Consider the following 19,403-nt stretch of genomic DNA (forward strand, 5'->3'; position numbering starts at 1 on the left):
GAATGAAATTTTATACTGAATTTTATAAATTATTTGTAACTTTGGGAAAAGAAATTTTAGTGGAGAAGTTGGAATGGGAAGTCATGTTGCAAAGGATCCAAAAAATGAATGTGAAGAAGTAATATAAAGCTAGGTAATATACTACAAAAAATAAAAGACAGAGGGAAAGGACTCATGTGGGGGAAAAAGGGTATTAGCAGAACTTACTGTTGTGGCAAAAAATTAGAGATTAGGTGGATTCTTGTCAACTGGAATGTGACTGGAACAATGATAATATTTGAATGTAGTGAGATGTTATTACAAATTAAGAAATAAGGGGTGGTGGATTCAGAGAAACTTGGTAATACTTTTAAAACTAATGTAGAGTGAAATGAAAACAATGAACAATGACTATCTCAAACTATTGGAAATTGACTGAAAAATTTAAATCTCAAATACAATGACCAGTCATGATTAAAGAAAACTCATCATAAAGCATTCTTCCTGTGTATTAGGAGTATAGAATGAAATGCATTTTTAAAAATACGGCCAATATGTGAATTTTTTATTTTTGCTTATGTTTACTATTTTTTTTTTACTAAGAATGGCTTTTTTTTAAGGTTAAAAGAAAAGAAACAGAATATAACATTGTTGAGTGTCATTAAATAGACTAAGCTTTATGTCTTTTCCTCTCTAGGCAGAACTTTTCTGATCTCCTTGTGGGTTGGTTCAAGCTCTTTCCACTTTTTTATGGTCATTACCTTCTCTTCTCTATTCCCTTTCTTGCTGCAGAGCTAGATGCCACAGCAGATTGAGCACAACTGGAGTCAGGAACACTTTGTTCAAATCCAACCTGAGCAACTTATTAACTGTATGACCCTGGGCAAGTATCAACTTCTAATTGCTTCAGTTTCCTCATCTATAATATGGAGATAATAATAATATTTACCTCTCATGGTTGTTGTGAGGATCAAAGGAGAAAGTGCTTAGCACAGTGCCTGAATCATAATAAAGGCTATGTAAATGCCAGTTTTCATTATAATAATTATTATTCTATCAATCACACCATATTATAACAATTAACTCTATAATATATTTCAGATCCAGATGGGCCATTTTTATATTTTGTGGAATTTATATTGGACCAAAAATCATTAATAAAATCACAATAGTTCAGAGCTTACTATTAAATAAATTCCAGCATTCATTGAAAGATTTATCTCCCTGCCCTATTTGAAATTTTAATCTCTTCTAACACTTGGTCTTCCTATATTTGAAGTGAAAATTAAGATCATGGAAATGTTCAATTAAAATAAATGACCAGTGTCTGTAACTGTCCAGATACATGAAGGAGTTAGGAAAAGAACCAACCTTTATTTGGAACTTCTCTGTCTTTGAAGAGGAAGATATCACTCGAAGTTTCAATGTGAGTCTTCTACTCTGTGATTCATATAGAAGATCCAATAGCTTTTCCCAATCTGTCTTATTTTTTTCAGCTTATCTCTCCTTTTAGTCCTTTCAATTTATCTTTCATCTTATTGACTCATGTAGAAGCAATTATTTCTGGCTCAAATCTTGAAGTCTTTGGTGCCACAGAGATGGTATCCTCTTACTAGTGGTCCTGAACTCTTGTAATTTCCACTCTTTTTCTGTCCATATCATGAAAATTTACCCATCTAAAGCACCTGGGTGTGATCCAAGTCCAAAATTCCCAAATAATTCTCAGTTTTGGAAGAGAATGTCTATTTCTCATGGATTCTGAATGTATCCCAGAATGTCATTTTCAATTCCCAATAGAGAAATGTTAAACCACTTGAAGAAGAAAAATGAAGAAGTTCAGAAAGAGATCTAGATAAAAAACCAGGGCAGTTTAAGTACTTTGAATTGATATTCAGATTGTTTTTTAGTATTTTATTTTATTTTCTATAATAGGTAGCATGATAATACATATGATTTGTTATATTCAATAAAATATAATAAATATTTTATACAAGAGACAAATTTTCACATTAGTTATTAGTTGTGTACAAAAATCTGTCTCTTTTTTCCCTCCCTCCCAACCCTCCACAAAAAGGTAGGTAATATCATATAGGTTGTACATATATTATCATATAACACATATTTCCCTTTTTGTCATGTTGTGAAACAAGACACATGTTGCTTTCACTAGAGGAAAATTTCATCAGGAAATAAAGTGAAGAATAATATAGTTAAATCTACACTCAGACCCCATCTGTTCTTTCTAGGCTGGTGAACAACCTTTTTCATCATGAATCTTTTGGAGTTGTCCTAGATCCTTGCCTTGTTGATAATAGCAAAGTCATTCACAGTTGATCATTATACATTTTATATATATATATATACATATATATATATATATACATATTACATATACACATTATACATTATACATATATTAAAAATGTTCTTCTGGTTCTCCTCACTTCACTTCATATCACTTGATATAAGGTTTTACAAGTTTTTTGTGATCGTTTGCCATTTCTTATGGAACAATAGTTTTCAATTACAAGGATATACTACAAATCATTCAGTCATTCTCCAATTGATGGGCATCCCTTCAGTTTCCATTTCTCTGCCACTACAAAAAAACACTATAAATATTTTAGAACACATAGTTTATTTTCCCTTTTCCTTGACCCCTGTAGGAAATAAACCTAATAGTGTCATTACTGGTTCAAAAAGTATGCAAAGTTTTATAGTTCCTTGAGTATAATTCCAATTTGCTCTCCCAAATGTTTGGATCAGTTAACACATCAACAATATATTAGTGTCTCTCTTTTCCACATCCCCTCCAAGAAAACAAAACAAAGAAAAACCCTATAGAATAGGTCACAATTTTATACACATTTCTCTTTTTGCTGTAAAGCTATTCATTTTTATTTATTTATGTCTAATTTCATAATAATTTAAAAAATAAAATCATGAGTCAGATAAACAGTTAAAATTTGAACTTTATTTTCTTGGGAACATTGAAAAATATGTTTTAAACAAAATTTACAAAGACCTGACCTGTGATTTCATTAGTGGAGGAAAAAGCAATATGTGAACATTTTTTTCCACTAATGCCAATCAGTTATTCTTTTTGTAATTTAGAGTCTTTTTTGTATTTTGTTTTCATTTCATTTTTCTCAATTATATATAAACACAAATTTTTTAAACTACATTTTTAAAAAAAATGTTATTAAAATTCTCTCTTTCCCCCTCCTCCCTCCTTGAGAAGGCAATCAATTTGATATATATTAAAGACATGCAAACATAGAAAAGATTTAGTTATAAACCATGTAACATAATCTTAGAGAGTGGCCTCTCTAAAGGGGGCATTGATGTAAGCAACTATATTTATATTTATATCTATCTATCTACAGGCATATGCCTGATAGAGGAATTCAAATCATAAGTCAAATGCTTTTATTTTTAAAAAATATTGCCAGACAAAAACATATTTTTCTTCATTATTTACTTTAATGACCAAAAATGGATAAAGAGAAGGTGGTTACTGTCACATATTTTGACTTTATTGAAGTCATCTATAAACCATTCATTCAAAGAATATTCTGTCAATCCATTTATGTAGGCTTACACAGGATCAGTTACAAAGGCTGAAACTGGCTAAATGACTGCAAAGAAAAGTAACAAAAAATGACAATATTTTGGAAAGGTGAGTAGTGAAGTGTTACATGGACCTTGTCTTATTCACCATCTCCCTTAATGATGTGGAAGTAGAGGCACATAGCGTATTAATTAAATTTGACAAGGATGCTGATTTGGTTAGTAGGCTGAACCTAGAGGGTTTAGAATCATGTACTGAAAGAAATGGTAAAAACTTTAACTTGGAAAAATATATCAAGTACATTTTGAGAGAAGTAAGCCATTAACATAAATACTGAGAAGCTTTAAAGCTTGAAATAAAGTATAGGCAAAATAGAAACAGAAGGAACCAATAGGCCAGTCATGCTGTTATCTCCCTAAAAAATAATCTTCTATATATTCCCTAAAGCTAAATGCTCTAACATTTATGTTCCTCCACTAAAGGGATTTTTCTTGCTGTAATTTAAAGATTTTTCTTTTGGGATCATTTCTAGATTTTCAGATTTATATACATATAAATTTCAATGTAAGGTTTTATTGACTGCCTGTTATAGGAGAAAGGATATTGCATTCATATGTAAAGAACTTGAGTTCAAGTACATATTCTGCCACTATGTTACCTATGTGACTTTGGGCATACCATTTAGCACCTATGATCTCAGTTTTTCAATATAAAATGGTGGTGTTGGACTAGATGATTTGTCTGGTGCCCTTTAGTTGTAAATCTAGAATTCTATAATCATGGCAACTTTCACCAAAACAGATTACAATATGTCTATGCCCAAGTAGACAAGGCTTATTCATTGCTGTAACCCAAAACAGTCTGTCAGCTTGCAAACAACTTCTAGTTATGAGTCTATATAGATTTTGCTAAGCTGATGCTTAGATAACATGTATATATATATCTCTGAAAGCATTTTCACAACCTTTCTAGCTTGGACTTATCTGCTATACCTCATGCTTTATTTATATGACCTTGGAAAATCAAATGCTACCTTCATGCTTTTATAAGGGATCAAAGGAAAGTTTATTGCAACATATATATGGATAAATAAGTACATGTATTTATTTTACTAGATCTGTGATTTCATTAGTGTAAAAAACTCCTTAAATGGGAAATCCTCTACTGATACTAACTTAATTTTTATATTTTATAGCTTTATAGAGTTGCCTAGGATTCAAGAAGTTATACATTGAGCTGACAATCACACTCAAAGCAAATATGTGTGCATACATATATTTGGTATTCATATATTATATTTTATATTAAACATATATCTCTGGTATAAATACATCTATCTTTATTACATGTGTATATATGTATGCATGCTCTTAATACCATGGGTTAATTGGAGAGCATTTTTATATATCTATTTGTATTTAGATTTATATCTAGATTTGAGACCACTATCATATCTTCCTAAAATAGCTTTTTCATTCTAACCAGCATTAGGTCAGTCAATGACTCCTTATATGGCATTATCTTAGGTTCCATAATCAACATTCATGGTCCTCTGCCTTTAAAGTCAATCCTTTTCTTCCAATAAGATATCCATAAGTGAATATAATATTCCAGATATGATCTGACTATGACACATTAAGACAAGTATTTTCTCTTTTCTCCCTCATTATGGCAATCAGTTCAATCTATTATCACATGAACTATTTTGTTGCTATTCTTTTAAAACTATATGTATGTATTATTTGTGTGGTCTCAAAAAGTTCAATTACATTGGGATAAGAAAAATGTTTAAGACTTCTGTGCTAAGATGGCCACAGAGTAGGAGCAAAGATCTTCTCCTCACTGCCACCTGATAAAAATCACCTCAAAAGGAAAAATATCAAAATCAGATGAGCAAAGGGGATCTACCATAGGGCACAACCTTGATGGTAGGCAATGTTTGGCATTTTCATGCTATAAGGGGGTAAAATTATACCTACCAAAGCACAAATGGATCACCCTTCCTCCACTCCACCTATAGCCCCAGTCAGAGTGAACACATTACAGTCAGAGAAATCATGGGGCAATCTCTAAGTTCTCTTGGGGCTCACTAAGAACACCACAGACTTACCCCTGAGAGAAGTGAGACATGAGACCCAAAGAGGCTGAGGAACTCAGAGTTTGGGTACAGAGATAGGGCAGAGAGGGGCTGCCACAGCAGACTTAGTGGAGACTAAAAAATTGCCTCAAGGCAAAAAATGTTACCGAGAGAGCCTGCCCTCATCACTCAGACTTCTGACCTGGGAGGGAAAGGAAAATAAACATGGCAATGGCCACTAACACCCCAAAAATACAATCTACAACCACTAAAAATAATTAAAAAAAAGACTTTGGCCCTGAATAATTTCTATGGTGAATAACAGCAGACTACAGAGAAGACAAACAAAAAAACACATCCAAACTTAAAAAAAATGGAAATTGGTCACAATGTTTTCAGGAACACAAATTTGAGTTAATAATCAAATAAAGTTGGAGGAATGATGGGAAGAAAAATAGGAGAAAGAAATGCAAGAAATTCTAAAGGAAAATAACACTTTAAAAGACATAATCTCCCACCTGGAAAAAGATGTCCAGAAATCAAATGAAATGATAAGCAAATTGGAAACAGAATTGACCTCCTGTAACCCATAAAAAGCAGGATAGATCAAACCAAAAAGGAAAATCAAAAGATCATAGTTCAAAACTAGTCTTTAAAGACTAGATTTGTGTAAGTAGAAGCTAATGGTCTTTCAATCTAGCAAAAATTAATAAATCAAAGTAAAAAGAATGGCAGGATTGAAAGAAACATGAAATATCTCATTGAGAAGACATCTGACTTGGAAAATATGTCCAGAAGTGACAATTTGAGAATCATAGGTCTACCTGAAATCCTAGTAATAAAGAGAAACCTTGACATCATATTACAAGAAATTATCCAAGAAAATTGCCCCGATGTTCTTCAAAAAGAGAGTAAAGTATATATTAATAGAGTCCATACATCACCCTCTACATTAAATCCTCAAAAGACAACCCCCAGGAAAGTAATTGCCAAATACAAGAGCTTCAAAGCTAATGAAAAATATTGCAAGAAGCAAGAAAGAGACAATTAAGATATCAAGGAGCACCAACCAGGATTACACAGGATCTGGCAACCTCCACACTAAAGGACCAAAAAGCATGGCATTTGATATTCAGAAAGGCAAGAGAATTGGGTCTACAACCAAGGATCACCTACCCATCAAAATTGGCTCTATACTTCCAGGGAAAATTATGGGCATTTAACAAAATAGAAGCTTTCCAAGTATTTGTAAAGAAAAGATGAGAACTAAATGGAAAATTTGATGTCAAATACTAAAATCAAGAGAAACATGTAAAGATAAAGAAGAAAGAGAAGGAAAAATGTTAAGGGTTTCAGTAAAGTCAAATTGTTTATGTTCCTTTATGGAAAATTTTTATTTGTAACTCTAAAAACTATATTCACTATCATAATAGTAAGAAGAATTATTCATAGGTAAATATTGGGGTACTAAGTGATTTAAGATGATATGTTTAAAAAAGGGGGGGATAAAAAGATGGGACCAAGAAAAACTTGAAGGAATAAGAAAAAATATAGTAATTTGTACCACATACAGAGGCGTATGGGCAGAGGAGGGGAAAACACTATTATAATAAGGAGAAGAAGAGGTTGCTAATAGGTAATACTTAAACCTCACTCTCAGAGAATCAATTCTGAGAGGGAAGAGCATGTAGATCCATTGGAGTATCAAATTCTATCTTACCCTTAAGGGAAGTTGAGAGGGAAAAACCAAGGTGGAGAGTGGGGTGGGGGGTATTAAAAGGGAGAGAAAGAGAAAGGGGAGGGAATTTAATAGACCCTAAAGGAAAACAAAAGTTTAATAAGAAGGGAGGGGTTGGGAAGTAAAGTGAAATAAGAATAGGGATTAGGGGGACTAATTAAAAGCAATCCACTGTTTTAGAAGGAAATAATAAAAGAAGAAAGGACAGGGCTAGGAAGGGAAATCAAAATGATGGAGAATATACAGAGGATAATAATTACTCTGAATGTGAATGGGATGAACTCACCTATAAAATGGAAGCACATAAAATAGTAGATTAGAAACCAAACTCCTACCATATGTTTCTAAAAGAAACACACATGACAAAGGTAAATACAGGGTAAAGGTAAATGGCTGTATCAAAATATATTGGGCATCAACTGAGAAAAAGAAGATAGTAGTTGAAATTATGATATCTGACAAAGCCAAAGTAAAAGAAAAACATCTGATTAAGAGATAGGGAAGGTAATTACATCCTCGTAAAGGCAGTATAGACAATGAGGAAATATCAGATATCAGTATTCAACATGTATGCATCAAATGGTATAGCATTCACATTTTTAAAGGAGAAACTATTGGACCTTAAGGAGGAAATAGATAGTAAAACTATTCTATTGTGAGACCTGAAACTTCCTCTATCAGATCTACGTAAATCAAACCAAAAAAATAAATAAAAAGAGTTCATAGATGTGAATGAAATCTTAGAAAAATTGGAGTTAATAGATATATGGAGAAAACAATAAATAGGGACCTAAAGGAATACAGGTTCTTCTCATTAGCACATGGTATATTCAAAAAGATTAACCAAGAAATAGGACTTGTCCTATTATCAAATCAATTATAAAATCAAAACATGCCAAAAATGCAAAAAACAGGAATAATTAATGCAACCTTTTCATATTATAAAGCAATAAAAATGATAATTAGTAAAGATACATGGAGAGGTAAATCAAAAATTTACTGGAAATCAAATAATATGTTTCCCCAAAATTGGTTGGTTAAAGAACAAATTGTAGGAACAATTAATAATTTCATGGAAAATAATGACAATGAGGAGACATAATACCAAAATCTATGAGATGCAGCCAAGGCAGTTTCAGGGTAAAATTTATATCCTTGAGTGCATATGTTAGCAAATCAGAGAGGGAAGAGATCAATGAATTGGGCATGCAAATAAAAAAATAAACTAGAAAGAGAAGAAATTAAAAATCCTCACATAAAATTAAATTTGGAATCCTAAAAATTAAAGGAGAAATTTAAAAAATTGAAAGTGAAGAACTATAGAATTAATGAATGAGACTAGAAGCTGGGACTTAAAAAATAAATAAAATAGATAAAGTAGTGGTTAATAAAAAATAGGTAAGAATAAAACCAAATTAACAGTAAACAAGATGAAAAGGGAAACCTCACCTCTAATGAAGAGGAAATTAAGGTAATTATTAAGAACTATTTTGGCCAATTATATGGCAATAAATACAGCAACATAGGTGTTATGAGTGAATATTTACAAAAATATAAATTGCCTAGATTAACAAAGTAGAAATAGAATACACAAATAAACCCATATCAGGAAAAAAGTAATTGAATAAGCCATCAAAGAACTCCCTAAGAACAAATCCCCAGGGCCAGATAGTTTCACAAGTGAATTCTATCAAACATTTAAAGAACAACTAATCCCAATATTATACAAATAATTTGACATAATAATCCAAGAAGGAGTTCTACCAAATTAATTTTATGATGCAATATGATACTAATTCCAAAGCCAGGCAGGTCAATAACAAAGAAAGAAAACCACAGATCAATTTCCTTAAGGAACATAGATGCAAAAATCTTAAAGACAAGGCCAGGAAAAAGACTCCAGCATGTGATCACAAGGGTTATTTACTATAATTAGCTAGTATTTATACCAGGAATTGAAGAGTGGTTTTATATTAGGAAAATCATTCAGATAATCAACTGTATCCACAAGCAAACCAACAGAAATCACATGGTTATCTCAATAGATGCATAAAAATCCTTTGACAAAATACAACTCTCATTCCTATTGAAAACACTAGAAAGTATAGAAATAGTAGGGCCTTTACTAAAAATAATAAACAGTATATCTTTTAAAACTATCAGCAAGCATCCTCTACAATGGGAATAAATTATAAGCTTTCCCAATAAGATCAGGAGTGAAACAAATGAAACAATGTCCATTATCACCTCTATTTTTTTAACATTGTACTAGGAAAACTAACAGTAACAATTGGAGAAGAAAAAGAAATTGAAGGTATTAAAATAGGCAGTGAAAAGACTAAACTATCACCTTTGCAGATGATATGATGGTATACTTAAAGAATCCTAGAGAATTAGCTGAAAAGCTAGTGGAAATAATCAACAACTAGCAAAATTTCAGGATACAAAATAAACCCACATAAATCATCAACATTTCTATATATTTCTAACTCATCTTAGCAGCATGACTTAGAAAGAGAAATTCCATTTAAAATCACCCTAGACAATATAAAATATTTAGGAATCTATTTGAAAAGACAAACACAGGAATTATATGAACACAACTACAAAACAATTTCTACACAATTAAAACTAGATCTAAACAATTGGAAAATATTAATTGCTCATGGGTAGGATGAGCAAACATAATAAAAATGACAATTCGACACAAATTAATTTTTCTTATTCAGTAACATTCCTATCAAACTACCAAGAAACTTTTTTACTGAATTAGAAAAAAGTTATAACAAAGTTCATTTGGAAGAACAAAGTTAAGGAATATCAAGGGAAATAATTTTGTAAAATGCAAAGGATGGGACCCTAGCAGTATTAGATTTTAAACTGTAATATAAAGCAGTAGTCATCAAAACAATATGGTACTAGTTAAGAGACATAAGAGAGAATCAGTGGAATAGGCTTGGAGTAAATGACCTCAACAAGACAGTGTACAATAAACCCAAAGATTCCAGCTTTTGGGGAAAATGACAAAAGGAGCTGAGAAAAATGGATAATAGTATGGAAGAGATTAGGTGTAGAACAACATCTCACACCCTAGACCAAGAATTCAGAATGGGTGAATGACTTAAATATAAAGAAACTATAAGTAAATTATGTGAACATAGAATAGTATACATGTAAAATCTATGCAAAAGGAAAGATTTTTAAGACCAAGAAAGAGTTAGAAAAAATTACAAAATATAAAATAAATAATTTTGATTACATTAAATTAAAAAGTTTTCTATATACAAAACCAAAATAACCAAAAATAGAAGGGAAGCAACAAATTGGGAAAAATATTTATAACATAAACTTCTGACAAAGGTCTAATTACTAAAATTTATAAGGAACTAAATCAAATGTACGAAAAAACCCTCAAGCTATTCCCCAATTGACAAATGGGGAAGGGACATGAATATGTAATTTTCAGATTAAGAAATCAAAACTATCAATAAGTACATGAAAAAGTATTCTAAATCTCTCATAATTAGAAAAATGCAAATATGGAAATAGGTCTTGACAAATGACACATGTAAAACCCATTGTAATTGCTTATTTGCTACAGGAGATGGTTTGGAGGAGGGGAGGAAAAGAACACAAATCACGTAATCAGGGGAAAATAGTCTAAATTAATTAAATAAACTTTTTAAAAAAGACAAAAGGTCTAGTTCTTTAATAAAGGGGAAAGCACAATAATCTGGAGAGAAAGGATCTAGGATCAAATCTTACCTCTGTCACTATCTGTATTATCTAGGTTAAGATACTTAAATCATTTGACCTCATTTCCTTCCTTTGTAAAATGAGATTTTTTGATTAATAAGCCTAAGAAATCTCTTCTATTAAAGATCTATTATTCTATTATCTGACAAAGAGCTAATACAAGGAAGCTGATTCAAATGATATTCTCTTATTTTCTTTTCCACTTAGACATAGCCATTTAAAAGAATTTATCTTTGGATTCAACATTACTTGTACCATTTGTCTATATGCTAACATAGCATGAAATTATATGAGAATATTCTGCTTGAGCCTAATAACTGTCTCGATATGTTAAGATCACCTAATCTAATTCTGTCTATCCAAGAATACATACAAGTTTCTTATTCCATCTATAATTATTACATACTTTTAAAAAATTACTCTGCTTTTCTGAGTCCCTGTACTACAACAGCCACTGGTCTGGTATGATAACCAGCAAGAAACCTTGACCTGAAACTAGTACTAAGAGATTAACCTCTACTGTGTGCCTCAAGATTTGATTAATAATTATGTTCTCTTTTCTATGACTTTTGGTGAATATATCAACATTTTTACTGTCTTATGAATGGAGAAAAAATAGGAACACATTAAAATAGTAAAGATATTTTGTTTTACAAATTGGTAATATATAACAAAATTTGTCTTGCATATAAAACTGACCTTGCTAAATCTTTGTGGCTTGACTATCAGTAAATGTAAAACGTAAAATGCTGAAACTAAGGACTAGGAAATGAGTTTGAATTAAACTACAAAGGTTTAACTGTGTCCTGTGCCACAGGTCCTTTATACCTAGGTGTCTTGCCTATGGTGTCCAAACTTTTGGACTTGTTTCCAGTGCCATGGTAGCAAGGTTATTACTCTCCTATCCCTGAGACTGAGTATTAATATGAAGATATTCTTTCCACTACAGAAATTTTACAAGTAAATTAGGGAGGGGACAAGAACAAGGGGAAAGGGGAAAGTAGTCAATTTCTTGTTTCCCTGGCTTATGGTAAATGAGCAAATATCATGTTCAAAGTTTTGAGTTATATTGCTCTGACTTCAACTATTTTCTAGTATGACAATTTGCAATTTAGCATATTAACTATATAATTGTGATAATTAGCTTTTACATTATGCTGAGGAGAAAACCTATTGTTTCTAACTTAAGACTTTGAAAAGTTACAGTCATCAAATTGCCATTGCTGACTGATTTTTTTTTCCACTTGCCTAAAGGAAGTTGGGGGAAGTTCTAGAATAATGTACTGAAAGTGATTAAAGAATTAGAAAATAGGACTGACCAATGATGAAAGCTTAAAGTAATTGAGGTTTTTCAATGTGAAAAAAAGAAAATTTGATAGAAAACAATTCTGGTTTATTATATGGAAATATCTTCCCCAGACAACCCAAGGGGTTGAATGTATTTAATACACATATCACTTTACTCTTCCCCACTTAGCTTTCAATAGGGAAGCCAGGACATTGTGTTGGGAGAAATAACTTAGTAGAGCTGTTGTTAATGTTGTCTTGTCCTTTAATAATTTTAACGCCTATTTGCATAGTATTTCATACTACTTTCACATGCACTCTCTGATTTCTGTAAGAGTTAAAATAGTATATTGCTTAAACTATAAGAGTTAAAATGGTTGATGTTGTAAATTATGATAGATATAAGAGTGGGTGAGGAAATTTGACTGCAGAAAATATGTTTCCATTACAGTGTCTTTTTTAAAAATCAATATATAAGGTGGTCGCCAGGGAAATATTCCCAATTATTCAATATACCCAAGTCAACTGGGTTTTATAGAGATTTTAATTAATAATACAATAAGTAATTAAAGGAAAGAAAGAAAAAGGAAATAACTATGAAGGGCCTTAAGCCAACATGGCCTAGACCTGAGTCTTAAGAGAGAGAGATCAGTCAGTCAGTCTTTTATCACTCACCACAAGGTCTGTCTAAGCAAGGATTCTAGTGACAGCAGGCCAGCTCAGCTGACTTCACCAGAGAGAGTTCCAGCCAGAGTCCTCCTCAAAGAGCCTTCCAGCCAGAGACTGTTCCAAAGGGCCTCTCCAGAGCCTCCAGAGGGACAAAGTCCCCAAAGTGGAGCTCCAGCGAGACCTCCTTAGAGATTGCCCTCCAAGAGCTTCCCTTTTCCAGAGCCTCTCTCAAGGGATTCTTCCCAAGTGATCCTCATCAGAGATCCTCCAAAAGGATTTTTTTTCCCAAGAGATTCTGCTTTTTCTTATATAGGGGGTTTTCTCCTATGTCACCTCCCCTAAGTCCTTATATCTACCAATCACTGTAGACGTTTTCTAAAAGACAGCCCATCTGAATTCCTGCTAAGTTGACTAACCTCCTTAGTAATTCTGAACCAGAGAAAATACAGCTGAGTCGACTAATCTCATTAAGAGAAAACTTGCCCGACCCTTTTAGGTACCTAGCATCCCATTGTATCAATTCTAAAAAACAGGCATGGCTCAAAGAACTCCTTGCCTTATTATAAACATGGGTCCAAGTACTTTCATTGTTTAGCAAGGAGTTTTCTCCCCTAAAGCAGTCTTAAGTACAGGTGGAGTAGAGGTCCTCCCATTTCTGATCCTGGCAAGTTCTCACATCAAAATGGGGAATGTTTCCAGTAGGGAATTATTCCAATTAAGAATTCCCCAATGGGGAAATTTTTAACATTCACAAGTTTGAGAAATTTCAAGATTTACATTTCACCTTTATCAGTGATCCTTTGTAATAGGATATGGGTAGGTGATGTTTTCCCTATCTTACAGTTTTAACTCAAATTCTGAGAGTGATTTGCTAAGAACCATAAATAAAGTAGGAAAACAAAGAGTAGAATTTGGGTCTTCTAATTCCTTCTCTTATATATTTTCCACATTAAGGTACATCACATTAATGCTAAAAAATGTAATAAAGAAATAGAATTTAGAGCTGAAAGCACCTTTAGAGATAATCTAGTCTTCTCTTTTCATTTGTTTTATAAAAAGAATGACTCTCCCAACCATTCTGGAGGGCAATTTGGAATTATACCCAAAGGGATTTAAAAGAATGCCTGACCTTTGATACTGGCATACCACTGCTGGGTTTGTACCCCAAAGAGATAATAAGAAAAGAGACTTGTACAAAAAAATATTTATAGCTGCGCTCTTTGTGTTGGCAAAAAATTGGAAAATGAGGGAGTGTCCATTGATTAGGGAATGGCTAAAAACATTGTGGTATCTGATGGTTATGGAATACTATTACATTGTAAGGAATAATGAACTGGAGGAATTCCATATGAACTGGAAAGACCACCAGGAATTGATGCAAACTGAAATGAGCAGAACCAGAAGAACATTGTACACAGACACTGATACACCATGGCACAATCAAATGTAATAGACTTTTTCTACTAGCAGCAATGCAATATCCAGGATAATACAGAGGAACATATGAGAAAGAATGCTATCTACATCCAGAGAAAGAACTTTGGGAAAAGAAATGCAGAAGAAAAACATGATCAATCACATAGTTTGATGGGGATATGATTAGGGTTTTGATGTTAAAAGGTCACTCTATCACAAATATGAATAATGTGTAAAGAGGTTTTGAACAATGATACACTTATAACCCAGTAGAATTGCTTTTTAGCTCTAGGAGGGGGAAAGGAATAAGGGTAGGGATAATCATAAATCATGGAATCATGGAAAAATATTCTAAAGAAAAAAAGGAATGACCCCCAGAGAAGGAAAATATCTCGTACAAGTTCATACATAGTGGATGAAAAACATATAAGTTGTATTGACATTGACATAGTGGTAATACATAAAGAGGGAAAAATTCTGCCTGGGAAAAGTGTTTGCATTATAATGTCTATGGTCACAGGGAGAATACAGGGATTCAGTTCTTTACCTATGACCTGTTATCAATAGTTTTTTTTTAAAGAAAGATATGAAATCCACTTTATTTCTAGGACTAATGACAAATTATTAGGAAAGCACATATTATTTGAAGTCAACTTTTCAGATATTTTGCTGTGAAACCTACAGAGAAAATTTTGAGAAAAGCTAAAAGAGCTCTAGCAGCTGCCAAAACAGGAACTTGGTCTAGGATAGAATGTTGATGCCATCCTATCTTTCCCTCCCCTTCTCCAAAAATACACTGAGTCACTCACCATTCTATGGCCCTTGGAGCATTTGGAAACATTCCAAACTAGATCTTAGATGTTGGAACTCTGGAGTCTGGCTTAGGGGGGAACTGAGGAATTGTAGGCTATCCCAGGTAGTCACTGTACTTGGCCAGACTGCATTGATGACAGATGGAGGCTCCCTAGCAGTCCTTTTCATGTTTATTATATCAAGTCAAGGACAAAGCCACATTGGGAGGCAGTCAGAAACTATAGTAATAGCCTCCTTTGAGGTTCTAGTGACCTTTGTCTGCCTTCAGTAGATAGTATACCTACTATCCACACTCTTACTCTTTAATTCATGCTCTTACTCTCTAGCTATATTACATTCTTCTTGCCTTTGTTTCATGAATAAGAAATCTATGTATAAGGAATTCAAATTCTCTATACAGAAAATGCTCCTATCCACCTGGCTAGAATCATACAGAGTTCAATTTAGGGTAGATAACTCCCAGGCATCTTTTTGCTAAAGGAACCCCAAATACTCCTGAAAACCTTGACTAAAGTGTGGGGAATCAGTCTTGTCACCTTTACTGTACTTAACTTCACTAATTCACTTTTAGTCACATTTCCCAAAAGATCATGAAGGATGAAGGTGACCATTAGTGTGATTTTACTGTGCCCTTGCATTGAACTTGCAGATTTATGAGCACTAAGAGATGGTAAGCCAACATGTGAGGCCTCTTCTGAAATTATGTGAGGAAAATGGAGAGACCACTGTAGTCAAAGGTGTTATCAGAATTATGAAGTATTGCTAAATTGGAAAAATCACCTGAGAGATAGCAATGTCTCAAATGGAAGTCTTTAGGGCCTGAGGTTATTGTTACGGGAGGAAAGGGAAAGAAAGAATGGGGAGGTGCTGGGTTATTCAAGTTTGTATTTCTGGAAGGCAGAGCTCAATCTACCTGTCAAAATTCTCAACCTGATATGTTTTCAGTGCAGTTATTGATGATGAATGACTTGGGCCCAACGATATTTACCTGCCAAAAGTTAATGTGAATGCTCCAATGGTTTGGGCAGGAAATGAGAACCCCGGATGTTTCTGGAGTCAGTGAGACAATTAATTTGATTTACATCCATTGCATTACAGAGAACTAAAATTTCATCTGCTCCTTCTAAACATTCATTTGGGGAGAAACCGCATTACTTTAAGTGAAACACATCAGTCAAGCTGCTTATAAAATACACAGTGACTAACAAGGATGGAAAGCCAATAACAGAGCAGAGAGATCACAGATGATATCAAGACAGGAGAATGTATTATATCATATTGCAGACATTTGAAATGAGGAGGTAAACCTTTTGGGTTAAAATGCTACAACTCTACCCAGTTAAGAAAATAAGGACTCTCTTGATATCTTTCTAAGACCTAAGTGATAAACCAAAAAGGCCATATGGCAGGAAGAAAGAAGATGCTGCTTCCCTGGACAGGAAATGAAATTTACTGGAAGATTCAAAAGAAAAAGGCAAAGATATTTGGGTTGTACATTCCCCAACCACCCACCCCACAGGAATTGAAGGCACTAATGTAAATAAGATGGAAGGAATGTCTGGGGAAAACAAATGGAAAATTAAATGTAACTATGAAACATATACCACATAGGGGCAATGGAGAACTGCTGTGAATTTTCCCATGAGTGGTCTGTAGTTCAGAGCATTTCAGTGAGCTGTAGGGAACTACAGATGTTCCTAATTTCTGATTGCATCTCAGACAGATGATTTAACTTTGATATATATGCATATATATAAACATATAAATATATATACACACACACACACACACATATATATCCTATTTTTTATTTCTCAGAGTCCCTAGTATTTACATATTATGTGGGCAAATATTTCTCACTCTAGCTCCTTTTTAATTAAGTTCAAAGGTATCTCTCTTTATTCTCATTGGCTAAGGTCAAAGGATTTCTGATTTTAAAGAAAAAAATCTGGGCTTGAGTTCAAGCTCTGCCACTTTCTTTCTACATGACACTTGACAAATTATTTAACTTCCTTTAGTCTGTTTCCTCCTTGAACTAAATTTTTATCTCATAAACTCTCTCATAGCATCACTGGGAGGTGGGTACTTTGCAAATCTTAAAGCACCATAGAACTAAACTTTTTTATGCAAGGGCACTATATTATCACATCCCCAAACTGGAGTTTCCCTTTTAGGTGAAACAGATAACCATAATTTCTTCCAATAACAACCATATTCTTCTAATAATAATAACCATACATTTTGAAACATCTACTTTTTAAAGTCTGTATTTATTTTTATATGGCTCATTAAGAGTTAATCCTTTTAGTACCATGAGAAGTTTGAGCCCAGAAGAAATCTGGAGTTCGAGATTGGATATGCCCCATGAATAGATATTGTAATGAATGAGTCACAGAAAAGACACAGATGCAAGGTATAAATTGGGAAAAGTAGGAGTACTTGAAGAGACTTCATCAAACCCTTGTACTTAACATAGCATTTTGTTTGCAATTCTCTCATGTGCCTATATTGAACTATTTTCAAATATAGGTAAAGTCAAATCAACAAGTATTCATTAGATGTTTGTTATGTACTAGGCTTTGTAGATATAGTTTTTATATGCATCTATAATCTTTAAAGTCCAAAGGTCTGAATCTTACCTAAATTTTATATTCCACCTACAGGTAGCACATAGTTCTATTAATGCATTAATCTGACAATAAATTAAATAATAAATGCTCGCTGAACTGAATGTTCCAGGCCTTTGAAACTCAGGAAGCCTGATGTGTCCAAACATGTTATCAATATCCTATAGCAGGGAATGGAATTGGAATGCATAGCATGGAAGATGATAGGCAAAAGGAGAAGTATGGCTATCCCATAACTAAGTACTGTGCAACCTTGCTATTTAACCCAACAGTTTACCAACACTGGCAGGCCTCTCATCAAGTTCCCCAGTGAATTTTCTTTTACATGTCTTCTTCTGTAATGAGAATATGAGCTCCTGAAGAACAAAGAGACTCGATGTTTCATAGAGCTTGGAATAGAGTAATAAAATAAATTCTCATTTATTTAATTCTTTTGAAAAAGCTACAGAGCATAGAGACAGAGCACTGGATCTGGAACCAAGAGAATCTAAGCTCACTTATTAATTGTGTGACCCTGGGCAAGTCACTTATATACAATTTTATACATATTTTAGTATTGTGAAGATCAAATTTTGAAATACTGTTTAAGAAGTTCCTAGCACATTCAAGGGGCTGGTAATAAATACTTCATTTTCTCCCCTTTCTTTCCATTCCTTTAGTCATCTATACCAAATTAATGCTGACTGATATTAGGTATTAAGCATAGATTTATAATTAAAAAGGATTTGGAGGTCATTCAGTACTCCATTTTTTATAGGGTGAAGAAAACTGGAATTTAGAAGGTTAAATGTGATCTAATATGATAGCTGGAATTCAAATCCAGGTCCACTGATTATTAATCCATTACTTTTTTCCACTGTGTAATTATGACTCCAACATAAAGAGGTAGGTTTATGTGAAGAATTTGGAGATAAAGCTAGGAGGACTGTAAAAGTAAAAAGGTCTACATGGGAAGGGAGAAAAAGGGATGTCAGCTGTATAATTATAATTCATTTGCCAAAATCCCAGACTTACCTGAATACTAAATTTGATGATTGCTTTTATTTCTTCTCTGGAAGTTAAAAAATACATCTCAACAAAGCAAAACAAAGCAAATCTCTTTCTAATCTATGCTTTTGCCCCACCCTCTCCACTTACACAGAAAGAGAAATAGAGAAGCTTAGTCCATGTTGGCACGTTGCCATGGAGACTGCATCCATGTGATCTGAAGGCATGACTCATTGCTGCAGGAGCCTCAGAACTTAATTATTTATTAATAGGCTTTTACCAGGGCAGTCTCTAGAGGTGGAACATCTTGTTTCCAAGGCTGGGGTAGCAGCAAGAAACAAAAGCAGAAAATACCATGCAATTACGAATAATTAATTAGAACCTCTGTAAATATACCAACAAACATGTACCAGAAGTGGAAGTTGAAGGAGATAAGATGACACTGGTGTTCGTGAAAGGAAAGGGCAATGGACAGGGTGTTTT

This window comes from Monodelphis domestica, chromosome 1 (genome assembly GCF_027887165.1).
Source record: "Monodelphis domestica isolate mMonDom1 chromosome 1, mMonDom1.pri, whole genome shotgun sequence".
Classification (NCBI taxonomy): domain Eukaryota; kingdom Metazoa; phylum Chordata; class Mammalia; order Didelphimorphia; family Didelphidae; genus Monodelphis; species Monodelphis domestica.